Below are 9542 nucleotides of genomic sequence, written 5' to 3' on the forward strand. Positions count from 1 at the left end.
TACTCACCATTGTCGACCGCTTCTCAAAAGCCTGTCATCTGGTTCCCCTGAAATTCCTTCCTTCTTCTACCGAAACAGCCAACCTGCTCATCAAACACCTTTTCCGCCTGCATGGATTACCCAACGAGATCCTCTCTGATCGTGGACCTCAGTTCATTGCCCGAGTGTGGACTGACTTTGCTAAACACCTGGGAGCCAAGGTTAGTCTCACCTCTGGTTTTCACCCTCAGACTAACGGGCAGGTGGAGCGCATGAACCAGGAACTGGAGGCTATGCTGCGCTGCATCTGCTCCTCCAACCCTGCCGGATGGAGTGTGCAATTACCATGGGTGGAATACGCCCATAACTCCCACACATCGTCATCCACAGGTCAGTCTACCTTCGAGGTCTCGCTTGGGTACCAACCCCCTCTGTTTCCCTCCGACTCTGCTTCCTCCACCTCAGTTCCTCAGTTCCTGCGCCGAGCCCGCCGCACGTGGAATCAGACCCGTGCAGCGCTCCAGCGTACCGCGGAGCGCAATCGCCGGATTGCTGACCGCCACAGGCGGCCTGCACCCACCTACACTCCGGGTCAGTTGGTCTGGCTCTCTTCCCGGGACATCAAGGTTCGTGGATCTTGCCGGAAGTTCTCTCCCCGCTTCCTGGGTCCTTTCCCTGTGGCCGAAGTCCTGGGTCCGGTCTCTGTCCGCCTGGAGTTGCCCCCCTCCATGCGGGTGCATCCAGTCTTCCACGTCTCCCTCCTCAAGCCGGTGGTGTCCAGCCCTCTGTGCCCTCCTGACGCTCCTCCTCCGCCTGTCCGCCTCGCCGACGGGAGTGTCGGTTACCATGTGCATCGCATCCTGGATGTTCGACCGCGGGGTCGCGGCCGGCAATTCCTGGTAGACTGGGAGGGCTACGGCCCCGAACACCGGCAGTGGGTGCCTGGGTCCTGGATCGATGATGTCTCCCTCATTGATGACTTCGAGGCCTCCCGTGCTTCCTCCTCCTCCGCCTCCTCCTCCTCTGCTGGGCCGCCGGGTGGCGTCCCTTGAGGGGGGGGCACTGTCACGGTTTGCCTCCACCTACTGGTGGATTTTTCTGTTTTGTTTTGTGTTGCAGGTAGGCGCGGCAGACGGCACACCTGTTGGGTGTTTGACTAATTGAGGGAGAGAGGATTTAAGGAGCGGTGCGACTCAACTCCAGTGCTGGTTGATACTCTCACATGGGTATTTCTCTAGCCTCTGAACCTGCCTGCTTGTTTTGTGATTCCATGATTATAACCTTGAACTCCGTTCCAGTATCCTGTTCGTGCATCACCTGCCTTGCCTGGAGTTGTTCCCACATCTTGCCGCTCAACGATCCTCTGGACTCCTCTCTCCACGTCTGCCCGCCTGCCTCACGCTCTGAACTCCTCATCTGGTCCAACCTTCCTCAGTTCACCTCCGCTCTGGTTCCGATTCCTGACCGTAAGAACTCTCTCAGTCACAGACTCTTGTCCCCTGGTTCTCTGGTTCTGGTCTCGCTCACCTTCTGCTTATTTCCCCGTAGATTCCGGTCTCCTCCTGATCCTGATCTGAAGCATCGCCTTTAGTTTTAGTTTTGCCTATTCTGTTATTATTTTCTCATTGTAAATAAACCACCATATTTTACTCACCGTCCCTCTGATGTGATTCTTCATGTCCTGGGTGAAAGCTCTTACCCACAGCATGACAATATCGTGCAGGAGTCTGTGCTGCATTTTCCCTGTTGTGCATTAATTTTAAAGACTGTTGTAACTTGGATAAAGATTTTGTCACAAATGATAGCCTATATTGTAACACATATATCAATTTCATTATGTACAGAGCCTGGACTTTCCCAATGTCAGGTTTGGTCAGGACAAAGTATATACGTATTCATGCAAAGTTGTCCAACTTTAAAATTTTATGTAACCCTAACTGACTCCGGTTTGAACTGTGTATTTTGTGTCTATGATGAAGCCATGGAGACTTAATAAAGAAGTCACCTTGTGAGCAGTGAATCCTTCATTTTTGTCAGTCATACAGAAATACTTGATTTCAAGAGGAAAGACAGCTTAAAATGTAGTTATGTAAAGCTTTGACACAACATGGAAATTTAATTAGATATCCAAATTTGAATTTTATCATCAAATAAAATCTTAGAATAAATAAACACATTTTAAGGGAGTGATAGGGAAAAGGAGATTAACACCTTTCAGCATGTGCATTTCCTGCTTTTTCCAGCAGTGATATTGCTAATTCTGTTGAAGGAAATTCACTGTTTGTCACACAACCTCCCTCTCAGCCGTCAACCTCCTCTAGGGAGGTACCGCAGAGCCGCTCAGACTCCATTACCCAACATCCCTAGCGCCAGGCTTCCGTTTCACGTCACCCGCCAAACCTATATAAGGAAGTGCCGCACAACGCCGGCTCACTCAGTCATCGTTCTCACCGAACTTAACCTAGAGTCCAAACCAGATCAGCTCAGATCACGAAGCCTGTTCAGATCAGACCAACCAGATCAGACCAGCCAGATCTCAGAATCCTGCCTGTTCGTACAGATCAGCTTCAGACCAGGAGTCGCCGCGTTCAGCTGTGTCACCATACAGCTGCGCACCCGGCTCCCAGATTAAACAGCGTGTCCATTCAACCCGGCGTCAGTCACTCCGCGCTTGGGTTAAAAGCCACGCCACATCCAAACTCTCGCCCAGCTCGAGTCACCCCGTTACACTGTTTAATGAGAGACAGCTGGTGAAAATGATATGTAAATAAATAAGAATGCATGTAGACCCTAATTAAGCAAAACTGAAACACTAATATAAAGTATATATATTATATTTTTTCTCCCTTCGAATCTGAGAGGGTGGAACCCCAGCTCCGGCTATGGACGAGCCCCCAGGGGGCCCAACTTGATATTTTTTCATGGGGCCCAAAATCTCTGGCAGCCCCCCTGATTAAACATGTACATATAAAAGAAATATCTAAATAAAATCAGTTCTGTATGAAACACTTGAATTTTATTTTTGTTTACAAAGGGTATCCGCTGGGTCTTGAAAAGTCTTAAAAGGTGATAAATCGGTTCTGGTCAAATTAAGACCCTTAGAAAGTATTAAAAACTATTATCACATCTTTGCTCAGGCTCAGCTTGCTGAAAGTATTTTCTATGCTCTCCAACAGTCAAGAAAATGATTAAAAATCTAAATAAAACTTCGAGCTCCATCGTTTAAGTTCCTTCTCCCTTCTGCTCAGCGGTTCAACGGTTGCTAGGCGATGGAACGTTCGCTGAGGGAGTGGCAGGAATTCATGAAGGCTAGACCTGTCCAAATTCCCAGCCGTTAAAATCTGGTCTACTCGGCCGACGGAGGACCCAGCCCACGTCGGCCGAGTAGGCTGGGTCCTTCGAAGGATGCAGACCCTGGATTGAGACACAGCAATAGTGCCCTGATTGGCCCACAAAGCGGATAAAGCTCTGTGATTTGTTCACTAAGCAGATGGAGCACTATGATTGGCCCACCATTATGGGCCAATCACAGCTCTTTATGTGTTTGAAACCCATCTAGAGAGCTGTGATTGGCCAGCCAGAATGCTGTTAGGGCCTGCAGAGGTTCCAGTGGAGCATTCTTAGACCAAACTTCACTAGGTTAGAATTCACAAGCATTCAAATTCAAACTTGAGCACATTTTACTAAAGAGATTAATCCATTGTGTAAAAAATACACAATCTTGTAAATCAGCCTGATTTATTGAATCTATGTTGCCGTGATTTCTCCCTGCAACGTTTCCCATATAACGCCCTCCATTACCATAACAGACACATCACCATTATTTTTCCTTCCACATGCATCTCACCTTGTTAGACTTCTAAATTTCCCATGTCAATAAAATTGCAGCCTTGTCTAAATAAACCCCAGATGGCTGATTGCTGTGAGGAAGTGTTTCTGAACTTTGCTGGAGGTGAGTGCCTGAGCTGACCTCCCAGAGGTGCTCACGCTGCACATCTATCTGCTTTTGTTTCAAAGGAAAATCCCTCATTTCAGCCCAAAGCATGAAAGGTTGTGCTTCTTACCCTCGTGCCTGAGGGCAGCTGGTGATTTCTGTCTATTATTAATTTCCCGGGAGATGAACCAACACACTGCAGCATGCTAATGTTTTAATCGTTCCACTGCCGACCACACAGACCTTGTGACATCCTTGAAAAAAGGTGTCTGACAGACAGCAGAGCAGCCTGGTGAGGAGTAGATATGAAGCTGCTGGGAAAAAAAGTCATTTAAAGACCACAGGAAGCCTAAGATCAGGTGAGGTGATATGTGACTCAGGTTTGTTTGAGGTGTAGCGTCATGAAGGTCCTCTAATTTGTGACAAAGGTCACATTTTCCCAGCTAGGTCAAGCTGGGTCAGACTGTGACTTTTGGTTCCACAGATTAATCCAGGAGTCACGATGACTGCTGAATATATCACCCTTATCTGCTGCTGTTCCGTCCCAGAAGAAGGACACTTCAAGTTTCTCAATAATAATTAAAAAAATAATTGTAAGAAACTCTTTGACTTTATTACTGTTATTATAATCATCATATAAAATCACTTGGTTCAGTAAATTTATTTTTAATTACTGAAATGAATTATGCTTTGGGTATAATTATGATTATGGTTGATAATCGGTTATTGGGTTCAAGATCCAGGAGGTCAACTTCCACTTTATCCATCTAACACAGAGTTTATCCAGATTAAAGGTAAACTGCCATCACGTCTTGACTCATGACCAAAGCTTTCTTGCTCTGAGAGTGGGCGTGTTCTGAGGAGTTTGTTAAAACTAACTTTCCAGCAGCTTTAACTCCAGTTCGTGAACCAACCACCATCACTGAGGATAAAGGGAACAGCCGCCCTGAAGCCTCCACCTGCTGTTCTGTCACTCTGATAGAATAGATTTAAATAAATGCACCTGTAAACAGCTGACACAAAAACTCCTTCAGAGTTATAGATTTTGAGTTAAGCCAGACGTTCGACTGTGTACCCTGCGACATCATCGGACCAGAGAGTCAGTTCCTCGAGTCTTCTCTACCGAACCGAGTACCTGGAGGCTGACAACATCCTCCCTTGACCTCCGGATCCTCACGAAGGGTCGTCTTGCTGGGTGAGGTAGCACACAGATCGTGTTTGATGCTGTTTCTCTAAGTAAAAACAGTTAGCTGCAAAACCATCATTTCCAACCCAGAACATGCGTCTCTCTCTGAAAGAAACTTTCTGAGAATTCATTCACGCATCCAAAACTCTCATTTCATTATAGCTTTCCATCCAGACACAGGTAAAGCTTTTGATAACAAGTTTTAATATCAAAGCTGGTAAATTGTCATCATGAATTGTCAATTTTAATTGTAATTTAAATTGTCATTTAAATTGTCGTTTCAAATCGTCAAGTTTAAAATTGTTAGTAATAAATTCTTCATTTTTAAACTTTGCCTCATTCTTTGAAATGAAACACAGAAAGGTATAAATATTTCTGGTTATTGAAAAAGCAAAGATTCCTAACTTCTGGTTCAAAAATAAACTTTTGCTATAAAATTTAATCATCTTAAATTAAACATTAATTGTTGGATTAAAAATAGACCAAGTAGGTTGGCGTATGAACTTCTATCGATTATATAAGTATCTTGGATATTTATACATGATATAGCAGGGATTCCCAAAGTGTGGTGCACGCACCCCCAGGGGTGCCGCTAGGGGGTGCGCGAGGTGAAAAGTGTAATGGCTGCGGAGCTCAGAGAAGTCTGTCATATGTCACCATTAGTGTAGAAACTCATTTGTGGGTGGGCCTAAGAAAAAGTAAGCGGGCACAATAAATGTAATTGAAAGCAAGTATATTTTTGCGCGCCCGTGTCCTCCACATGTGCCCTAGCTTCGTAATAACAATGCGCCGAGCTTCAGCACTCTGGCCTGCGCACGCCGATATGTTCCGTCGCGCGCGCACGTATCCTCTGCATGTGTCCTAGCTTCATAATAACAATGCGCCGAGCTTCAGCACTCTGGCCTGCGCACGCCGATATGTTCCGTATTTGATCATTTTTAACGGTGTTGGAGAAATCTGAAGGTGGCGAGTCATTCTGGCAGATTGTAATTAACACCTTGTCTCATGCAGGTGTTCTGACATTGTAAACCTCACACACAGAACATTGTGGATGTAACAAAACAACAAGAAATGATTCCCATTCAGGCTATTGACAGCGCGCTGAAGATCTAAAGTTCAGAGTGCGTCTGTCAGAGGTCAGACACGTTCCAGCGGAACCACGGCTCACGGGTGCACAAGTGAGCACATCTGGGCTGGGCAGAAGGAATTTTACAACACTGGTTTAAATAGCGCAAGACGCGGTGACTTGAGCGGCTGTGCCGCGCGTGCACACACACACAGATTCAATAAGCGCACACGCTGCTTTAACTCCGGCGCACAGTCAGACTGAAGGCAGAAATGAACGCTGCCTCCACCGTGATAACAACTTTTAAGAGGTTATTTTTCAGTCAAGGTCAAATTAAGATATTAGCTTCTGGGATGAGTCGGGTCCGCTCCAGCCAGTGACTCCGAACCTGACCACAACTCACGTTACTGCAGCATTTGTTATTCCGGTCCGCATGACAGCGGATCACAGATTCAGCCACACCATAAAACAGCAATAAGTCGGTCTGAGGTAAAAGTGAACATCATGGCTATATCTTGTCCCCTATTGACATTTGATTACGCACAAGTAGGTGATCAGTTCAGGTTTACGCAGAGCAGAAGGAAGGAGAGAGCTCTGGCCACAGGTTACGTTCCTGCTTTAAGAAAACCGTTAAATTGCATTTTTTATGTGCTACCTGGGCACTCTAAATATTTATTCAAAATGAAATCAAAGGAAATTGTAACGGTATCGAATGCTTATTAATTACTATTTAAAAAATGAAAGTGATAGGGAATTTTTTTAACCCTCTCTGTTTAGCTTGACATCTGATATATATATATATATATATATATATATAAATGTAGTGAAACAGAGTGATGTAACGATCTAGAGTGGTATTTTAATATACTGTAAGTAGATCACTTGTTATAATCAGAAGATGGGCTGTTTTTATCATCAGGGAGTTTAATTAAACACTCTGTATTGACTTTGAGACAAGAAAAGAGAGAGAGTTGGGATCGTTTAAGAATCTTGAATTTCTTAATTATAAATTCTTAACAATCTACCAGGACTAACTCTGTGATGGATGAAAATGGATTTGGATGTTGTGTTGGTGCGTGTGTGTGTGTGTTGTTCAGGATCTTTAGGCTGACAGAGCGTATCTGGTTGTTATGACTACGGACCACGAGGCTTCGGAAGCTGATGACATGAGCAGCTAGTTTGCCGTGTACGTACCCTGTGGAGTCTCCCAGGTAGATCAGGAAATGCCAGGTCCTAGGACCTCGGATGTGTACTGGAGCTGGTTGAAGCAGCGGTCACAGCACGTCAAAGCCCGTCTGAAGGGTCGACCCCGGTACCATCGGCAGCGTCAGCTAGTGGTGCTCTTATTTTGAAGGGACGTCGTCTTGTTGGTAAACAACGGAAATCTCCAGTAGCTTCACAGTTCTCAGTTAAAGAAGAAAGCACATCTGGCCAGGCTGTACTTCTCTTTTGATGATGGTGGAACCCCGTAGGACTTCCAACTGAACAGAACTGAAGTCAAAATGGAACCCCATAAAATGGCGTTGCCTTGTTTTTATATCTCTGAGTTGTTTTAAGTTTTAGTAAACGGGATTGGACACCTTAATTCAACAAGCCAGATTCTCTTACGGCAGCCGAAAGCTCTAATTGGTTGGAACAATGTGTCATGCGTTTCTCTGGAGATGAGGGTCAGTCTGTCTGTGCAGTAGTCCTGTTTTCATTAAACACATAAATCATGACATCTTTATTCCACAGATCATTCACTTGATTATTATTGATCAACATCTGTTTCGATTAGCTTTAATCACAAATTAAGTACTTTGATTATTGAAAAGCGTTCGTCTTCTCCTTCTGGCTCTTCTCCTGGAATGTAAACAGTCTGAGGAACACTCGACCTTGGCGTTTTCTACACGGGTGTTACTGTGTACAGGGGCAGCTGTGTGGAGCTGAAAATTATGAACTTCATAACGTTGCATATCCCCCCTTTTCAAGGTCAATGTGGTCCTTCAAGAGACCACTTGGTCGTTGAACAAACCCAAGTTATGAAGAATCTTGACAACAGAACAGGATGTGATCCCAAGGGAACAGCCATCTGTGGTGAGGTATGAACCCCACGCCGAAGAACAGTCTCGCATACTCCTCAGGAAGAACACAAGTCAGCAGGTTATTAATTTTTCCCCATGGAAGCCATAAACGAAGCAACAGCAACTTTATATCCTCACGGGCAATAAAGCAAAGCAGGAGCAAATCTTGTACGTATCCACGAACAGGGTAGTATTCCAATTAAAAATTGATTGTTGTATCCACAGGCAGGGTAATATTCCAAATAAAAATTGAACTTTGAAAGAGTACTTATCGTAATCCACAAAAAGGGAAGAGTAGTTGACAGTAATCCCAACGAATGAGGTGTCCCAGCAGCCATGTCGGAACCATAGTCGTCCAAGGCCAATGAGCCGGAGCACCCCCCAGGAGTAGTCGATGCAGATGACGAGTCACGGATCCACCCCCAGGAAGCAGGATCCACACAAGCTCAGCAGAGGAGAGAGAGCACAGTGTAGGCACTTCAATGTAGACACGACAAAATTGCATTTCATGTCATCAAAGAAATAAAAAAAAATAAAAACCTAACTCTATGAGTACCTGTTGTACTATGTGTAAATTTTATGTGAATAACCCATTAAGTGAAGAAATGGATGCAGCCCTGTCTGTGGTAGATGCAAAAAGGGATGATGCGAGAAGCAGAAAAATGAAAGAACCCTAACTGGTATCAGTGAATCCTCACTGTAAATACACGCCGTCAGGACAGGGGCAAAATTGGTTATAGCCCATAAGATAAATCAACGTTGACAATCATAACAATCACTGTCAAACCAACTTCAAAGATACTATAAAAAAACAGAAATGTAAATCAGTACTAAAATGTAAATCAGGGGTTAGTAATCATGTTCATGTTAATGTACCCCTAAGGAATTATGATTAGTAAAGATAAAAAAAAAACAAAATTTTTGGACAACAGTACTATGTGGCCTAACCCACTCACTGTTACCTGGCCGTTTACCTGACTCCAGGAGCCCACAGCACGTCCGTCTCAACACACCTTAAGTCTGCACGTGACGTATAACATGGAAGACAACCATGCACACTCACAAACAAACAAATTTGTGTAATCAGAGATAGAAATCTGTGGAACCAACCAACGGGACATATTTATCACCCCCCTTTTGAAGTCGGTGGATTGTTGTTGTCGGTATCGGCCAAACCTGTGGGACCCTTGTGCAGTTTGATATGGTCCCTGTGTACCCATTTGTAGACGGGCGCCTTGTTTTTGTCGTCGATCTTGATCTGATACACGACCGGAGAGATCTTATCTGTAATCAGGTATGGACCCGACCATTTGG

The sequence above is a fragment of the Nothobranchius furzeri genome, chromosome 16 (genome assembly GCF_043380555.1).
Source record: "Nothobranchius furzeri strain GRZ-AD chromosome 16, NfurGRZ-RIMD1, whole genome shotgun sequence".
Lineage (NCBI taxonomy): Eukaryota > Metazoa > Chordata > Actinopteri > Cyprinodontiformes > Nothobranchiidae > Nothobranchius > Nothobranchius furzeri.